Source organism: Amblyomma americanum, chromosome 1, assembly GCF_052857255.1.
Source record: "Amblyomma americanum isolate KBUSLIRL-KWMA chromosome 1, ASM5285725v1, whole genome shotgun sequence".
In the NCBI taxonomy this organism is placed as follows: domain Eukaryota; kingdom Metazoa; phylum Arthropoda; class Arachnida; order Ixodida; family Ixodidae; genus Amblyomma; species Amblyomma americanum.
The window spans coordinates 28,592,905-28,611,073 of record NC_135497.1 but is presented as its reverse complement, the minus strand read 5'-3'; the positions used below and the strand labels follow the sequence as shown (position 1 = coordinate 28,611,073).

Sequence of the window (18,169 nt, the reverse complement as noted above, 5' to 3'; positions counted from 1 at the left end):
GTTCTCAGCAAAATATCAGTGCGATTCATTACCCAGCTGCTTAGCGGAGGTGCGTGGCCCCGCCATGGCGGCGCGCCTCTCGGGCATCAGGCGGTAGCGCATGGCTTCGATCAGCAGCTCCTTGCCCTCCTCGCTCGTGCGGAGCAGTGGCTCCTCACCCACTTTGGATAGCAGGAACTCTCGCCGCATCAGTTGTAGGCCCCAGCGTTGCAGCAGCTGGCTTTACAGAAATGGAAGCATCTCAGCACCCATCATCAGCATTATCAGTGTTTACTCACACATAATTTATCCTGCCTTTTTTCAACATCACTCTGTCCAAACTCAAACTTCCACTACAATAAGCATAAATTCTGGACAGAATCATTTTAAAACGAGAAAAGTTTATGAACGTAATTTTTCAATATAAGATTTCAGTATAACAATCAATATACCCGCCCACCACCAGTCGGCAGTCTTAAATCTTTTTTTTGTCCTACTACCGCTTTTGCTACAGGAAAAAGCGTTCCCTTTTAAGTTTCAATGCTAGTCTTCACTGTTCGATGCGATCGATGGAAACGTTAACATTCTACTCTTACACATAAGAAAAATGAACCATTACCTTCAATATTTCTAGAACAGTATCTTACTATTTTTCAATCATAAATATTTTTGTCCAAGAACGTTGGGCATGTCGGGACATGAGAATCGATTTATAAAGTGCTTGGCAGCCAAAAAGGAACCGACGTGTCCAGCAATCTAACAGACTGCGCAAAGGGAATGCATTTCTGCGAAGCAGCTAAACGGACTTTGCTGTACAAAGTTCAATCACTTATGTTAAGGTCAGCCAATAGAACTTGATTTTATCAAGTAGACGCATCCACAGAATTCACTCCAAACCAGTTTTAAACCAAATGGATCGCAGGTGTATTTGCTCAAATGCTTAGCATCTGACCACTTCATCAGCGGCGCTGTGTCTACACAAAATCCAAACCGAGTATATATTAGCACCACTGAAAGCGGATTATCACCTACATTTCCTGATTTTTGCTCGGATGTCTCATTTTCTCAGAAAACAAATTTACGTCTCCATAAATCTGAGGAGTGACCTTAGTTCGTGCGAATCCCGCAACATGGCACACAGCCCTGTAAGGAAGCAATTGCCGCATCGACTTGGCTTCGCGTTTTATCGACAACGCCAAGGACCCACCGTTATGCTCCGCTCATTGTTTTTCTAGTGGCATATATTTATATTTAAATGCTGACACCTCACATAAGGATATGGTGTAGAGGATTCTCAATAAAACTGGACTGCCTGCGTGGAGAAGGCTTGTCGTAGTTAAATTTCTGCCACCTTTATCACTTGTATTATTGAGCGCTCACTTTTACGAGTGCTGTCCACTTGTGTCCCAAAGAATGATAATAAATGATCTAGATTCAGAACCAGTGGAAATAAAAAATTAACACACTGGTTTGTGCATGGTCAGTTCTTCAACTAGTAGATTACGTTAACAAGAAGTAAACCAAACTAACTAGCCAATACACTGCAAAGGTATGCAACGAAGGAACTGCTACGTATACGCACAGCGGCAAAGCCCCCAATCTTCGCGTCGTGCCATATCTCCGTATTCTCGTCACTTAACAAGGCCCTGCAGCTAGCTCCACCTTCTCAGCAGCAACCAAAACTCAATCCTGAATAAACCTGATTTCCTTTTTGGTTCTCATTTCGCACAGTGCCCAAGAATGTCAGAAACGATAGCTGCTTACTTTGCGGACAACTGGAGACAAAGGGACGCAAGGCCTCGGGCTATGAACAAGTTGTCTATTCCAGCGTTAGGGGCACTTGCGATGAGCCTCTTCAACTGCAGCTGGCTGGAGATGCGAAGCCTTTCCCAACCTTCCGGGAACATCTGCAATCACAGGTCGTGGTGGAGGACGAGATCGTCTGCCGATCAGAACCAGTTGACCCAGTTCACGACGTAGTCGCTATTGTGCCCAGTCACCATTGCGTGATCATCGGCGAGGAACTCTGGGCGGCAGAGGTGGACGGCGGTCAAGAGTCGAAGGCAACACAGGCAGCAAAAATGGCCGCAACGACGTGGTCTACCGCAGAGGATGTCGCAACCAGGGGCAAAACTCTAGGCTGTAGAATGTGGTCTTCTAAGCCGCAGAAGTGGCCCAGGCCACCCAATTCGTGCATCATCTTGACATCTGCAGTGGGTAAGATAAAAAAATGATGGTCGATCAGCGTAGTTAGGCGAGATGAGAATTAGGTGTGCTAGCAATTCGGTTTCCACTTCCATTCTGGTTTTCAGATAGAGTGTTCACGGATGGCAGTTGCTGGGATAGCGATAATGGGTTAATGTCCATATATGCAACACAGCGAGCCATGAAAAGAAAAATGGTAGGTGTAACGTTAGTAGTGGCCTGAAGAGGGCAGAGTGCGTGAGGGAACAAACACGGGTTAATAACACCCTCATCGAAATCAAGAGGGAAAAATGGGCTTGTGTAGTGCATGTAATGCAAAGGGAAGATAACCGCTGGTCCTTAAGGGTTACGGAGTTGATTCCAAGGGAAAGCAAACGCAGCAGTGAGGCTGATGGTGATGATGATGCAGCGGTTGTCTAATCCCGTGTAGCCACTGCTCCCATATGCAAGAGAAGGCAAGGGATGCGGGGATCAGCAGAGTTGGGTGGGCAGGTGAGATTAAAATGCTTGCAGGGATAATGTGGGCGCGGTTAACGCAGGGCTGGTTTAATTGGAGAGTAATGGGAGGTCCTTGCGCTGCGCTTGGCATAGTGAAGCTGATGATGATGACGTTGATTATTATTATTGTTATTATTATTATTATTATGGCATAGCATATGCAGCTAAGTAGCGCTTGCCGGCTTGTTATGCGATGAGAATGGGCATTACTGGGAATTGCAATGAGTGCGGACACGCAGATGATGTTTGTAGAGGAAAGAAGCAAAGAAAATAAACATATGCACGCTGACTACTCTCAGAAGTAAGAACTAGAGCGCAGCGCCTCTAAGGGCGTCTTACAGCTTGTCGGGATGGCGCGTCGGCTAGGAAGACTGGCGACGGCAAGGCAGCTCTCAGTGACCACAGTACGCAAATGCTCGGTTCGTGAGCCCTTTAGACGGATTGCAATACAAAATAGGAATACTGTTGTGTTGTGTGCCCATATACCGTCCGCACTCCTAACCATTCCGTTGAGTCATGCTCAGAACGGATAGTGTCTCTGAGTGATATCCCCGTTCGGCTGGCATTCTCTCAAAGGTGAGCTGAATGCCTGCACTGTAAAAAATTTCACACCTTTAAAGGGTCCCTGAAATGCTTGCACTATGTTGAGTACAGGACACCAAGCGCCCGTGCCGCGTACCAGACCTCAAAAGTGAACGGAAAATTTACAACACATTTTTAAAAATACCCGCTTTCACACCTGGTGGCGACACGCAGTGCCAGGCTTTCGTGCGAAAATATGGCATTCAGCATCACGTCATGCAACTGAAGTCAGGAGCTGGGGGTTCTCATTGCTTCACAGCGCCAAACTCTTTTTCAGACGGCACGCAGTACTGCGGCAGCAGTGACTCGGCGCGCGCCGCAGCTGGTGGAGGTAGGGCAACACCCTCAAAAGAACTAAATGCCTGCTGGCTCTTCCTTCCCCGCTGAGCTATGTCACGGAAAAGAGGCCTACATAAAGTTTCATGCAGCACATTCCGAAGCTACGAGCGAAACAGGAGTGTTGCAGATGAGGCCAGGAAGGTATACTATGGTTAACTCCATCTATTCAGAGAAGTCGGAGTGGGGGACGACAGAAACGACAATGCGATCAGTTCCGCAAACACGTGACGTTCCTTTGATTACCTCGGGGAAAGCAAAGTCGTGGCACGTTGCGACACGTTTCCGAACACACTTTTTTTCTATACACTGACAGTGCATGTAGAGTCGACGCCTTAAGCTGCGCTTGCGGTTGTGTGTCCGTCGAGGTGATGTGGTAGTGCCTTCATTGGAGACAAGTGCTGCGTGCCCAATTGTCAGATTAAATGCAGATCGGGGCCCAAACACCACGTTTTGAAGTTTCTCTGGGTTGAAGAACAGAACAACTGGATTAGGGCTATACCACGTGGAAATTTCGTTGTCACCGCACTCTGAGGCAAGATGTTTGGAACGTTTTCAATTATAATAGTCTCTTCTGAAAAACAGGATTGACTTGGCGCTACACTTTAGAAAAGTGTCTGTAAACCAGGAAGCTTGTTCCAGTCATAAGCAGTGAATCCAGCACTTTAGGAGATAGCTGTCTTGCCATGCTACAGCTATTTAAACAAAATTAAACTTCCCTCTAGGTTTGCGAACTTCACTCGTGCGAGAGGTCTACCCCATCGCCGAGCTTACAGAGAGCACCACAACTGCGCTGCTTTCACACGGCCACAATCCCAACTAAGTTTCCAGAATGCCCGTCTGGTCTTTCTAAGCCATGCACCTCAAGTGATGTCCTCAAATCGAAGCGATGCCGTCTTGAGTCTGCTACTTTGAAAAAAGCGCTTGAAGAGTCTGCCGAAGTATTCCGCAAAGAGCAAGAAGTGGATGAGATTCTAAACTTGACAGAATATGTAACCGGCAAGATAGATTCTGGCATATTATCTAATGAAATGAATGTCTTATTTACTGCCCATATTGAAGACCAAGCTCCAGAACTTGCAAAAGATAAATGTTTTTACACATGGCTGAAACTTTTTTGCATAAATAAAAGATGTGCTTTCATATCCAATAAATTGAACTCACCTTCTGTATTTATGTTTTAAATATAAAACATAAAAGATACAAAAATATGGAAATTTGAAATTTTTTATGCAATTTATGTTCTTATAGTAGTCATTTGAACTATATTTCTGAGGTATCAAAAGGCAAAGAAGGTGATCAAAATGTTTTAGAAACATCCCCAGGATTCTGGACCATGCGCCTCGAAAAACCGGTCGCGCCATCTCGCGACAGCCGGCGGCGCGGCGGCGCGTAACTCAATGGCGACGAAAAATAAAAATTGATATTTCGTCGCGCATAACAGTTAGAAATTAGCTCTCTCGCCTAGATGTTAAATGCATCTTAAATTTTCATTTAGTCGAGTTTCATCGATGTAGCTTACATATTGCGTTTGCCATGAGCAATGATCTATGACTGCATGGAGCCTATGGCGAGGTCCTGAAAAATACCCCACTTGACTTCAATTTATCGCTCACTACAGCCCTATTTTAAAATATATCGACAAGCTCTAGCAGGTTCAGTAGGGTAATGTCCTACCTTTAAGGAAGTATAAGGTATTTTACATTTCAATGGCGTAAAAGTCTTCCTGCGCTATTTCACTATTGATCATGCATCATCAGCTTTTTCATGAAACGTGTGGCGCCCTCTCTCGGTGCGTTGGAAAGGCACACGTCCCTGCTCGCGGCCGGGCTCGAGTAGCGGAGGCGGCTCGATTCCGGCCGTGCCCTGCTACAGTGTCCCTGCTTTGGTAGGTTGCTTTGGGAGGTTGAGCCTGCCGTACGAATGCGCAGTTTTATAAAAATTGCCCCCATCGGAGGGAGGCTATGGCCATGGGCTGCTACATAAAATGCTACAAGAAAGCGTGTGCCTTCTATGAGGTATATAGAGGAAATTATAAAAAGACTCTTTTGCTTGACAGGTACATTTTTCATTAAGCGCGTACAGTGACCACACCGGCATAGATGATAGTGGAATTGCGTACACAATAACAGTGCAAAGCAATGAAGCTTCTAGGTACTTTCGTTCAAGCAGTGAAATTTGTAATTCCCGGACACTCATACTTAGAGCTCACTCACCGATACTTGCATATGGTTCTTGCACTGTGCATTCAAAATTGTAAAATCGTGTCTTAATGTCTACATTTCAACACTCATGTTATTAGCCTCAATAGCAGAAAGCTCTTCCAATCTTTTGTCGATGTGGTGCAAGTGCACCAAGGATGCGTTGAAGTGAATGTTGCATGTGTTGCACATAAGAGGCGGCAAACCTGATGCTGCGTTTTATGCCAGTAGGTTATTTGTCCAATGTAACAATTAGTAGTGTTGTAGTTCACATTTTTGTCTAGGTTGGTAAAGTGCTTCTCACGATTCGATCGTTCGCCGTCGAGAAGGGGTTTACCATTGCTGTAATCGATGCTTGGTTCGGCAATTCTGTCAAAGATGTACGTGAAGGATGAACCGCTAACGAAGACTTCATAGAGTGGCATGCTGGGAACTATTCTGAAGAGTGTGCCATCAGTTCGGCAAGCCAGTAACTACGCCGTTACCCAGAGCAGCAATCAAGAGTCAAACTCTAGTTAAATGTTCTTGATTATAATTTAAATCTGCTAAGAAATGAACAGAAGTTATTGTCGGATAACACGATGTTTAAAAGATTACTGGTTTTCTCCAGTACGGTGACTCGGCGCTCCACCCAACCCGTTTGTGCAATGCGCCGCTAGCGCGATTCATTAGCGACAGGACGCTACATGCTCGCGGCCCTGAATATGCAGTGAATTTACCGTGTTGCGAATATGTGCAACAATACCCATAAGCACTTTCGCACGAGTGGCGCGAACATATTTTTTTTTTGCTTAAGTTCCAACCTACCGTCGTTTTTTTTTTCTGCAGCTCTCCTATCTACGTTTCGCTGTCCTCTCTCTTTGCTTTTAATTCCACCGGTTGCAGTTCCAGTGCTTGAGGGATATCATAGCAATCGCTGGGCCGGCAACATTTTTAGCTTCCTTTTTGTATTCTCGTCAGTTGTTGTTGCCTCTGAAGCTCTTGGCACACTACTACTTCTTGGATGTGTGACTGCCGGGGAGTTAGCGCGGCTTTTTAAGCGCACAAACCGCGGGAGTCAGAAGAGGGAGCCGTTTCCACGGAACGATCCAGCGACTTTTAAATGTGCCATGCATCTCCATGTTCCTGGTGCTGGCTCCCTTCCCCTGTCGAGCGGACGGAGAGAATTTCAAGCCGTGGAGAGAAGGGGTTGGGGGGCGATGAAAGAACAACTTAAACCGCGAAGAAAAGTTCGGGGAACCTGAAATAGCTTCAAGCCATGAAGAGCCACCGAGAGCCCGGCGATCCTTCCATTGTTATAAACCGGACCCCCCTTCCAACGCGTACACGAGCGCCCGCGCGCTGATGCCGACATCTAGCACGGACGCCTCACCTAGGCTTGCTGGCGTCTCCTGCAGTGTGCATGCGCAGACCGGTTTCGGCTTACGCTAAGAGCGCGGACGCTGAGCGCGTACGCCCAGGAAGGGCCATTTGAGTTGGCGCCTCTAGCCCTTTTTTGGGGTGGGATGACTGTCTTTGAAGTGGCACAGGAGGCCTCCGATAATGATGTCCGGCTTGTGTGTAGTTTGCATCCCTTCCTTTCTGAGAACACTGGCCAAGGTTTCGCAGACACCCTTTACGTACTAACTGCATACGCGTTCTTGCCACCAGCGTGTCCTTAGCATAAGCATATCGAGTTGTTTTCGTTGCATCCTTTTCAGTTTTAGATGATACATCGAGTGAAGAATCTTGGGTATCCATTGCCTAGAAATGTTTTCTTTTGCTGATGATGAGTTTTAATGGCGCACTGGCAACCTCGCACCAAGCGCAATGGGTTGAAGTGTTTTCTTCAACACAATGTTAGGTGGAAGACCATTTTCCGAGCACTTCAACTCAAAGAAACCAAGCGCCAGGCTTCGAGAAAACTTCTACCCATTGGAAATCATTGGGTACACGGCGACACTGCGGAACGAATCACACACCGTCCTCGAGCCGCATGCTCAAAGCGATGTGTCATTGCTGTTGTCGCTGATTTTAAAACAAATATGCAAGAATTGGGAATCGTCTTAACCAAGACTTGCTTGAATTCCACCATTCCCTTAGGGCACAATTTTCAGCACTGTTCCTCCCAAAAAGGCTACGGGAACAAGACGCACAACACGCAGCATCAAACGGATGAAGAACGTGGAGAGGCGGTAACGGAAAGGGCCAAGGATGATTTGAGCAGGTGCATAGGTACGGAGAAATTCTTTTTCAAGAGCTACACGGGCAGCCGGTAGCAGGGTGGTAAGAGGGAGGAAGAAAAGGACAGTGGGGAGGGGTCTCCTGCTGTGCCTTTGCCTGCCTTTCTTGTTTTTTCTCCTTTTACTTTTCCTCGAATCGTGGAGCGCAGTCCATGGTTGCTTTGGATGCGCTATGTTTCTGTTCCCTATGGTGCGAAGCACGAGCTGCACGACATAGTCGGCGCCTCTGCGAAAACGGCCCGGAAAGGTCATGGACGCACTCTTGCCTCCAGGCTGTCACAAAAAAAAACTTACAACCACTAATGTGTCAGTCCTGGCAAAGGGTTTCTCCACACGCAGACAAAAATCTCCCAAAAAAGACATCAGAATTTCTGCAAAAGATTCTTTACTGCCTTCCGCCAAACTAAGGAATTCCACCAGCCTTGTTAAAAGCACAGCGCATGACACAGGTAGACAGTGCCACCAAAATCAATTTCGGACGAGTTAGCGTGGTTACGCCAGTTGCAACTAGGAGTGCTAGCACTTCGGTTTTCAGTGCTGTTTCAGTGTTCGGTTCCGTTGCGCACAGATGCAGCTGATGAAGACGACGATATCCAAAATACAGCGCAAGAGACTGGTATTTTATGACGCAGAATGTTCGGCTGCGGCGGTGTGGCAGTCGACGGCGGCAAAAAAGCGCTCCGCTGCCGCCGACGCCGGCGAATCGCCCGGAAAAACGCTCCATGCGGGCCACGCTTAAAGCCCGGGATACATGCGACGTTTTTTCCGACGATGTTCGCGCGGCAGAAAACGGCGCGGCGGCGCGACGCCCGGCCGGAGATACATGGAGGGAAACAGCGGCAGCCCGCCGCCGCGTATCTCTCAGCGCGAAAGCAATATGATCAACAAGTGGCAAATACCATTGAGCGAGGAGCTCTTTGAGAGCAGCGACGCTGACTCCTTATTCAGAATAACGAAATTGTTCATTTAGACAACACTGTACTGATTGCAGCACGCGTGCATAGATATCTACAAGGTTTTCTGCGCTCGAATGCATGCGGTCGCGTACCTTTCGATGCCCGCTCAGCCGTGGCTACCATCGGCTGCGGTTTTATTCGGCACCTTCGCTTCAGGGAGGAAAAGCGGGCATTTCGATCCAAGATTCTGCCGTGTTCTCCAAAAAAAGTGACATTTCATGTCTCGTGAAGCGTTTATTTTCACGATAACAACATTTTCGTGCAATAAACACAGGAGAGCTCGTCGGCCATGGCGGCCATGTTGGCGGCGGCGGCGGCGGAGGCAGCCAAACCGGAAGAGCGGGCTTTCTGCGCTGCTATTGGCTTGCCCCGGCTGCCGCTTCTGGTCTCTCCGGACGCCGCGCGTCAATATCTGGCGGGGCCAGATCGGCGGCGGCGGGCGTTTTTTTCGAGACCGGGCGTCAAATGCGCGCCGTCGGGCGAAAATCGCCCAAAAAACGCTCCATGTATCCCGGGCTTAACGCAGTAACCAGCAAAACGTATGCGTTCTCGCCGCCTCGGGTTCGAAACTCACTCGCGGCCGTAAAACATTTTCGATTATTTTATTTCAGGTCAAGTAAATTTCAGACATACAAAGAGGCCACGTCGAAATCCAAAATTGAAGCCTCAGTGCTGCAATGAAAAATGCGACCCCGTTAGCCCGCTGTTCTACCAGCTTGTGGAGGCAACGGTTGGTACCAATGCGGCCACTCGATGGAACCGCATCACCGAGTGGCCGTGGCTCTCATTTGCTCACTCACTGAAAAATGCAGCGCGTTGGAAATGTTTTCCTTAAGCCCCATCTCGATGGGCACATCCTAGGCGTACGGCAGAGCGCCTGCGCGCCCAGCCCCGCGCCGCGACGAGGCAACACAAAGCGGACGTCCGACAAACGAACCGTGGCCGCAGCGCTGCGGCCGAACACTGCGAGGCATGCGACCACCGAATGGACGTTGACGGCACTAATGTACTGGAAACCGAAGCTAACCCGCACAGGAGGCTTCTACTTGAGAAGTGGCACATCCAACAGACAGGGAAGAATGTTAATTGCTCCCTGGGGACACTTCCCGCTTCTTACATCCATGGTTTGCAGCCACTGACCCGGATGTCTTCAACACGAGGGCTTAAAAAGCCGAGGTTCGAACCATCCGAGGGTTTGTCGACAGCCCGGCGCCGAGATGCGGCGATTTCCATGTTAATCCCCGTCAGCAGGAAGCGTGCATGGCGAGGCAAGCGGGCGTAGACCGGCGAAGGCAAAGACCGAGCCAGAGGAAAGGAGCCAAGACGTTTTCCCGAAACCGCCCGCCCCCCTTCGCCCGTCTAAGGAAACCACCGCAGTGATAGCGTAGCATAGCGCATGGTCAGCGCGGACGCGGCAAGCAGACGCCGCGTCCGCCGCGACGGCGTCGAAGTCAGAGGATGGGGCATACCAACGGGTCCCGAGAAGCGGGCCTGCTTAACGAAACGCTGAAGCGTGTTCAGAGGCAGCAACGACAGGCTGGCGCCTCTTTCCAGATTTTGCGGGGACGCCTGTCAACAGTCGTCCCGAAGACGAGTAGTCTACTACTCGCAGCGGTAGCGATCGGTTGAATATCGGTAATTGGCGTAAAGCTGGGAGCCGCATGGGAATGTTTTGATGTATTTTCATATGTTTCTCTTTTTACTTTTTAAGGGAGAGAGTTTGAGTAATACTGTGGAAGAATGGGGCGTGGCATGTAAACCTGTTGGCCCAAGCATTTCGAGGGTTCATTCCCGGAATTACATTTTCTTATAGCAATTTAGATGTGCTGTGTATTTCAGGGAGAGGGTTTGAACCTTGCCGAAATTGGAGGGCGTGCCATGAAGTTTTTAAACCAATGATGGGTTAGTTTGCTGTTGATTGGGCGATGCAAGAGGTGGGCCGGGTTTCTAGGTCTTTAAAACCAGGGTCCGGAGCCATGGGAGATCGTTCTGAGCTAGATTTAGATCCCTTGCATCTTCGGCGGTGCCAATGAAGGAAGATTTTCTCTTAGCCAGTTCCATGTAACCGCCATCGCCCCCCCATACACCTTGCCCTCGTCTCCCGCATCCTTTAAGCTCCTCAGGACCTGGCTGTCTCGCTACTGTCTGTCATCAGCTGCAACTGGTTAGCCAGTTCCCTGCGTCCATTGACTTTCTTCTGCTGAAGTTTTGATGTACCACCTGGTCGAGAGAGTCATTGCCAAAACGGTAAGCAACAACCTTCCCAAGCCATTTCTTTAAGCACCTCGGTCCATGTTACGTTTTGTGTTTGTTTGCATGTCCTGATTACACAATTCAGGGCGGTCTGTAGAGCTTGTTGGTAACTTTTTTTTAATTCCTACAGCATGACAAGCGTAGAGCTTACATGCGTGTGCAGTCACTGTGGACTTGGTTTGTGTGGAAGGATTGTCACGGAAATTCAGTGTGGGGTCATCGTTTCGATTAAAGAAGATAGGAGGCTTAGGTAGAATTCGACACAACCACTAGGTTGCGAACCAAACGCGCTCGAGGCCACAAGCACGCTTTGGTGTTTTGGGGAAAGGAAATGGCGCAGTATCTGTCTCGCATATCGGCGGACACCTGAACCGCGCCGTAAGGGAAGGGATAAAGGGGGAGTGAAAGAAGAAAGGAAGAAAGAGGTGCCGTAGTGGAGGGCTCCGGAATAATTTCGACCACCTGGGGATCTTTAACGTGCGCTGACATCGCACAGCACACGGGCGCCTTAGCGTTTTTCCTCCATAAAAACGCAGCCGCCGCGGTCGGGTTCGAACCCGGGAACTCCGGCTCAGTAGTCGAGCGCCCTAACCACTGAGCCACCGCGGCGGGTAATGATCTGGGAACAAGAACAAACAAAGGACGCGTCTTCGTTTGGAGCTATCCACGAGGGCCACGATTAAACATTAATTCTTTCGCATTCCATGATTTCACAAGCAGTCTTCAGTGTCCTCAAAATTTCTTCGTTTTTTTCTGACATATAACTGCGAATTTGTAAAGCTAATACTTGTACATAGTTCCTGACCACTCTCCCTCCTATAGTTTATGGCTATAGTTATTTCATTTCTCTAATCTGCCTGATATCCCTTTATTTGCGCTGCCCCAGCTCAAGTGCTCGCAGCAGGAAAAATCTTTCCCTTCTTTTCTTTTATTATTTGGATAAAATCACCGCTACTACTACTACATAGAATTGCCACCCATCACAGTTAGCATTCAACATTGCACATGCGACACGTGACACGCCGCCGCGGTGGCCGAGTGGTTATGGCGCTCGTCTGCTGGCCCGAAAGATGCGGGTTCGATCCCGGCCTCGGCGGTCGAATTTCGATGCAGGTGAAATTCGAGAGCCCCGTGTACTATGCGTTGTCGATGCATGTTAAAGAACCCCAGGTGGTCGAAATTTCCCAAGCCCTTCACTACGGCGTCTCTCATAGCCTGAGTCGGTTTGGGGCGTTAAACCCTCATAAAACAACGACCATAAAAAATGTACACAACGACCGGTCGTTCATGTTTATAGCATGCAAACAGCTTAAGGCCCTTGCTTACATGGTGCTAATTGCGGTTTACGTAGTGCTCTCATATTTTATTAGGTAAAAAGCAGTACAGGGAGACGTCAGAGCAAATGTATTATTATTCCAAAGGATATGCAAGGCACTGCAGATAATTTAGCGAAGCTTAAAGAGATAACATGCAAAGGTTCGAATAATGCAGAAATACAGCAGGCGCCTTCTGCTGGACATAATATTTCTGAAGTACGCAATTAACAAGTAGCGCTATCTCTCTTGTTATTCATAACTTCAGCTCAACATTTTCAACATAAATGTAGACCAAGTGAGGACTTTATTTACTAATGTACGCATGCCAGTGTTACCGGATACGTTGTCATTCACAAGTAGACATGATGCAAAGCATGCAAGGCGAGCGAATTAAAGAGGAATCGCTCGTGGGCGATGTAAAACGGTATAGCATACCTACTGACAGAGGAGTGAAGCGGCAAGATTTGACACATAAAAAAAAACATGCAGCTGGTTCGCTTTCCCATCTCGAGGAATAAAAATAAGCGCACAACAATATGTTTGGATAGAACAGATGACAACCTAAACCTTGCAAGTGCAGAATATTTGCAGCGCGCGCATTTGTTCCTTCAAGCTTTCCTTAGCATTAGCTGAGCGACTCTGAATACCAGGTGTTACCTGGAAGACGTTTCAAAAATATGCGTTTTGGCTTTAAAATATGGCTTTTACGGCACAGTATTACCAGTGTGAATTGTTTCCGGTGAATTGTTTTAACTATTCAGCTGGTTAACTAGATTTTAATAATTAACTTTTAACAATTGCAGTTAGGCGCTTAGTCGTAATTTTAGACTTGTAGCCGGTAGTTAGTAATAGCCATATAAGTTTTTAGAATTTCCAAAACATGGTTACCTTTTGCCATATGGATCGACAAAATTTGGCTGTTTCGACTAGTTGCGCGCACTGGAAAGGTTTCTTTGCTTGCATGCTTTCGAAAGCGCATGTATTTTGGCGCTAACTGGTTCTTGAAAATTGGCTTTTGAGGAGAGGAAATGACACAGTAACTGTCCCGCCTATCTCGGCGGGCACCCGAATTGCACCGTAAGGGAAGAGATGAAGGAGGGAGTTAAAGAAGAAAGGAACAAATAGGTGCCGTTGTGGAGGGCTCCAGAATAATTTCGACCAACTAGGGATCTTCAAAGTGCAGTGATATTGCACAGCGCATGGGTGCCTTTTGCGTTTCGCCTCCATAGAAGCGCAGCCGCTGCGGTTGAGTGCCAACACGGGTACTCCGGCTCAGCAGATGAGCACCTTAACCACTGAGCCATCGCATGATGTAGCCAAATTTTGTCGAGCCACTGCGATGAGGGTAATCGCGTTTTCGAAATTCTAAAAACTGATACGGATATTAGTAACCTACCTCTAACTGCAACTAGGCGCCTATATAATAGTTAAAAGTTAATATCAGAATTAGTAAACCAGCTTCCTCCCGGTTTACTGCCTGTTAACTACTGGGTAACTACCGGTTAGCTACAGTTTGCGGGCACTGGTATACTATGCCGCAAAATCCATATTTTAAAAGCGAAAGCTTCTCCTGCTTTCGTCGGAGCGATTTCGCCGTCACCTCACGTTTGATCTTGAACGTCCTTGCTGCGCCGCTGCCATAGCAACCCAGCAAGTGACTTCGCCGCGCCGCAAAGCCTAGTCTTCGCCGTCTCTGCGCAGGGGCTCCACAGCCGTGCAGCGGCTGCTGCCTGACCACGTTATCTAGCCGAGTATCAGCTGGATAAAAAAATATTAGCTGTTGCTCAACTACTGCTGAACCTTGTTAGACAGGGAGAGCTGTGATGTATCGTGCAAGCAGACGGGGCTTAGCGTCTGTAGCGTTGAGTGCGTTCCGCACACTGGATGAGCAGTGCGCGCAACCTGCCACCCTGGCAGGTGGCATTTGAATTAATGGCTGATCGCGAGAGGTTGGTCAGGCTGCGGCCTATTGCTGCAGTGCCGCGTCTCTGCCACAACGTTGTCAGCGCTAATGCATGCAGCCCACATCTTTCTCTCACCACCATCACGTACCTCAAAGCGCTATTGAGGCGCCCACTTACACAGGTGGCCAGTTATATGCGCCCTTCCTTTCCACAAAATCACCAAGAAAGTTGTCAACGCCAACACCAATGAACACAATGAACGCCGACGACTTTCGCTTTGTTAGCTGAGCTAATCCGAGAAAGCTTAATTTTGATGATGACTTAGTCTTCTCTGTAACACCTGGTATGTGTTACTGCTGTTATCTGTATAAGAGAGCCCAGAAAAATTCAAACCTTTTTCTTTTGCATTTGTTTATTGATGTTTGAAAAAATGTTGTTAGCTTGCATATAAATAAGCTGCGAGGAATATAAACTTAAGAGGTGTCTTGATCACGTTTTCTTTAGGTTTTTAGGTTTTCATTGACTAAAATGTGTTAGAGAAATTGGTAAAATTGCACAGTAGGAGGCCCCAAAGCGCGGCAGTCAGGGAGACTTTCTATAACAAATTCTCTCCGCAATTGGTATACCGCCAGTTTTCACTCGGACTCACAAAAGGGACGACGAAAGGCGCGAGTGGACTACCTGCGCCGCATACACCGACAGGCACGAAATGCTGTATACGTCGACGCAGCCATGTACCCCAATTCCACGAACGCGGTGGCGGTAGTTTTGGACACCAACTTCAAGGAAATCGCCAGCGCCTCTCTACGCAACTGCTCTCCCACAGTAGCAGAAACGGCCGCAATCGGTTTCGCCATCCAGCACGGCGATACCACGCGAAACGGACTAAAAATTGTTACAGACTCCCAGTCGGCGTGTCGGCTCTTCCTCACTGGCAGACTTCCACACTCCATCGCTCCATTCTGACTACCCCACATGTTAAAAATTCCACATGCAAGCACCAAATCACTTGGGCTCCTGGGCACGAGGGGCTCGAGGGAAACGAGGCCGCGGACAGTCTAGCTCGAGATACACCAACCGAGCGACTAACCTCCCCGACGTCACCCCTCTTCCCTCTATGTACGGCGAACGCCTCCTCCTTCTCCGAACGCAAAGGCAAGTCTATCCCCCACCACACTCGAAGCTAACGGCGGCAGAGGGGAGGGGCTGGCGACAACTACAGACGAACACCTTCCCAAACCTACACAAATACCATATCATGTTTCCCGATAGATACGACGGAATCTGCCCCTGGTGTGGCGGAATTCCAACAACATACCATGTAACATAGGGCTGCTCCGGTAGCAAGTCCCCCGAACTAGACAAACATCAATCCGAGGAACAGTGGGAGTCTGCCCTGCTCAGCTCCGATTTGGTGACCCAGCGTAGCCTGATATCCCAAGCAAGAGCAACTGCGGTGGACATTGGGGTCCTGAAATAAGGACTCCACCCAAAATCTATTTTTTTCCCGCCTCTTTATCCTACCTTTTTATGAATAAATGTTTTCTACTACTACTACTACTACTACCGCCAGTTTTGAACACTCGACTTCCAAACTTAGTGATGATGCCAGAGACAAAGCATTTTTCATAAATATATTTTTTCGCGCTAAGCGGGCAGCCTGAGTCCAGTAAGGTAGATAACGCGGTCAAGATTTTGAGCATACCCTTCAATCCCCAGTAACTTAAGTCCTCTAAGGCACTCATTTCGTCACAAATGGATATGTTAACATTTGCATAAATTACCATTCATGTTCATTGGCTCTTCATTTCGTAGTGACATATCTTTCCTTTGTCTTTTCTTTGGTTCACTTGTGCTTCGTTTTGTCGTTCCTCGGCGTGTGTGAGTTTTCTTGCGCTAAATGTTTCACCATGCCATCTTTTTTTACAGAGCAAGGGATACCTTATAAAATGGAAAGGATATTCCAAGTGGCATTGCTCCGTTGAACCAAGAACCAATCTGAACGGCGCCTGTCTCCGGGAATTTAAGCACCCAAGCAAGCCATCGCCACAACGACTGGAAGCTGCTGCTGAGGAATTAATTTACGCTGTGCAAAAGAAACTTTCCAACAGCCGTCGATCCAGCGGGCGTGTCAAGGTGAACATAGACCTGGACATCTTTAGAGGGGTTTTCAGTAGGAAAGAAAGGCCGCTCGAAAGGGGTTGGATTGTTTGCAATGAGTCAGACTTTTCAAAGCTGAATCTTCTCTTTGGGTGGCATACTCGAGAAACGAAACTTGGCACTGTAGTGGCAATTGAGTTCCCAGTGCGTGTGAAGGCTGCTGTGACACGACAGAAAGCTTGCAAGCTCTTTCCAAACGGCTATTCTGTGGAAAGTCTGCAAATGTTCCTTGTGTCAAAGGTTGTTGCATGCAGAACCTAACCCACAGAAATAGTGAGCCTTCCGCCTTTCACATATATGTTGCCAGCAAACGTTTTGGAACTTTGTTTTTTTTTTCGATATAGTATTGATTCTTGCATTTCAATTTGTGTTGTTTAGAATTTCTTAAAAATGAGTTCGGGAGCTTTGCGCTTAGAGATTTCTGAATTTGCAATTTCATTTACATTGACAAATAAGACAGTTCTGGAAATCTTTAGCAACAAAACGGTTTTGGAGAAATCTTATTTTGAGACAATAACATCTTTTATTCCACTTGGCATGTCCATCCCAGAGAGTTTAAAGGTTGCAGTAGAGACAAGATTTAGAAGCCTCTGCTCCTCGGTAGATACTCAGTAAAGAAAAATTAATGGCCGAGCAAAAGAGGGGTTCCTTAAAAAAGAGCGCCATGTAAAAATTCCCTTCGATAAGGAAAGTTCTGTTCAAAATTCAAATAACAGTATCAAGGACATCATTATTCAAGCTTTACAAGAAGAAGTGAAGCGAATGGAGGGTGTATCAGAACGGTCTCTTTCTGAACTACGCAAGTCCATTCAGGATTTTGAGGCGAAATGCCTTCAGCTGCCAAAAGGAAACAAAAGCCTGTCATCACAGGCAAAAAACTGCCGCTTGCTCAACAACTGCAGAAAAAGGGTCGGGGAAGGTTCGAAAAGCACCGATAGAAGAAAGCTGCATCTGTAGGCAAGCGTGATAGTTCAAGGGCTAGAAGAAATTTTGAAAGCTATGGCTTGGACTTATGCCAGTTGGTTGTAGAAGACCTTCGAGGGCTACTGCACAAAATCACTTTTTCTGACATTGACGGAATCTCCGTGGAGCGAGGAATCAAAAAAGAATACCGCAGTAATGATAAAACTGACTATCGGGGATCTTTCTTCCCCCGAGATGGCTGTGTAGTCAGCACACGAACAAGCAGGAGAACTCTATCTTTTCTCCTGATTGACAGCAGCCGGAGGCTGCAGAGCCATACCTTACATCGCCTGCTCGCAGTCGTCGAAGTCTCTGAAAACTATTTTCAGATTAGAGAAAGTTTGAAGGATTTGATAGACGAAGTTAACAGTGTTGTGAAAGGGGCAGTGTCAGCTTGGAAGGACAGGAAGTTCCCGTCATAGTCTGTCTGGGCTCAGATCTAAAATTCTTGCTCATGGTTCAAGGATTGCAGTCAGCGTCTTCTAGGCACCCATGTCCTTTCTGTCGTATTAATTTAAAGGAACGAAGCAGAGCTGGGCCAACACAGAGGAGTGTAATAAGCCGCCTCTCTGCGCACTCTAAAAAACATGAGGG

General features: G+C 47.6%; 1 pseudogene across 1 annotated transcript in view; it reads right to left on the bottom strand.

Annotated features, from left to right (window-relative positions):
- Positions 1-15: 15 nt before the first annotated feature.
- LOC144123943 (protein argonaute-4 pseudogene) overlaps positions 16-18,169 on the bottom strand; it is a 97,750-nt pseudogene continuing 79,596 nt past the window's right edge. Inside the window, exon 5 of the transcript XR_013313142.1 lies at positions 16-220. The product of XR_013313142.1 is annotated as a protein argonaute-4 pseudogene (transcript). The remainder of the gene's footprint in view (positions 221-18,169) is intronic.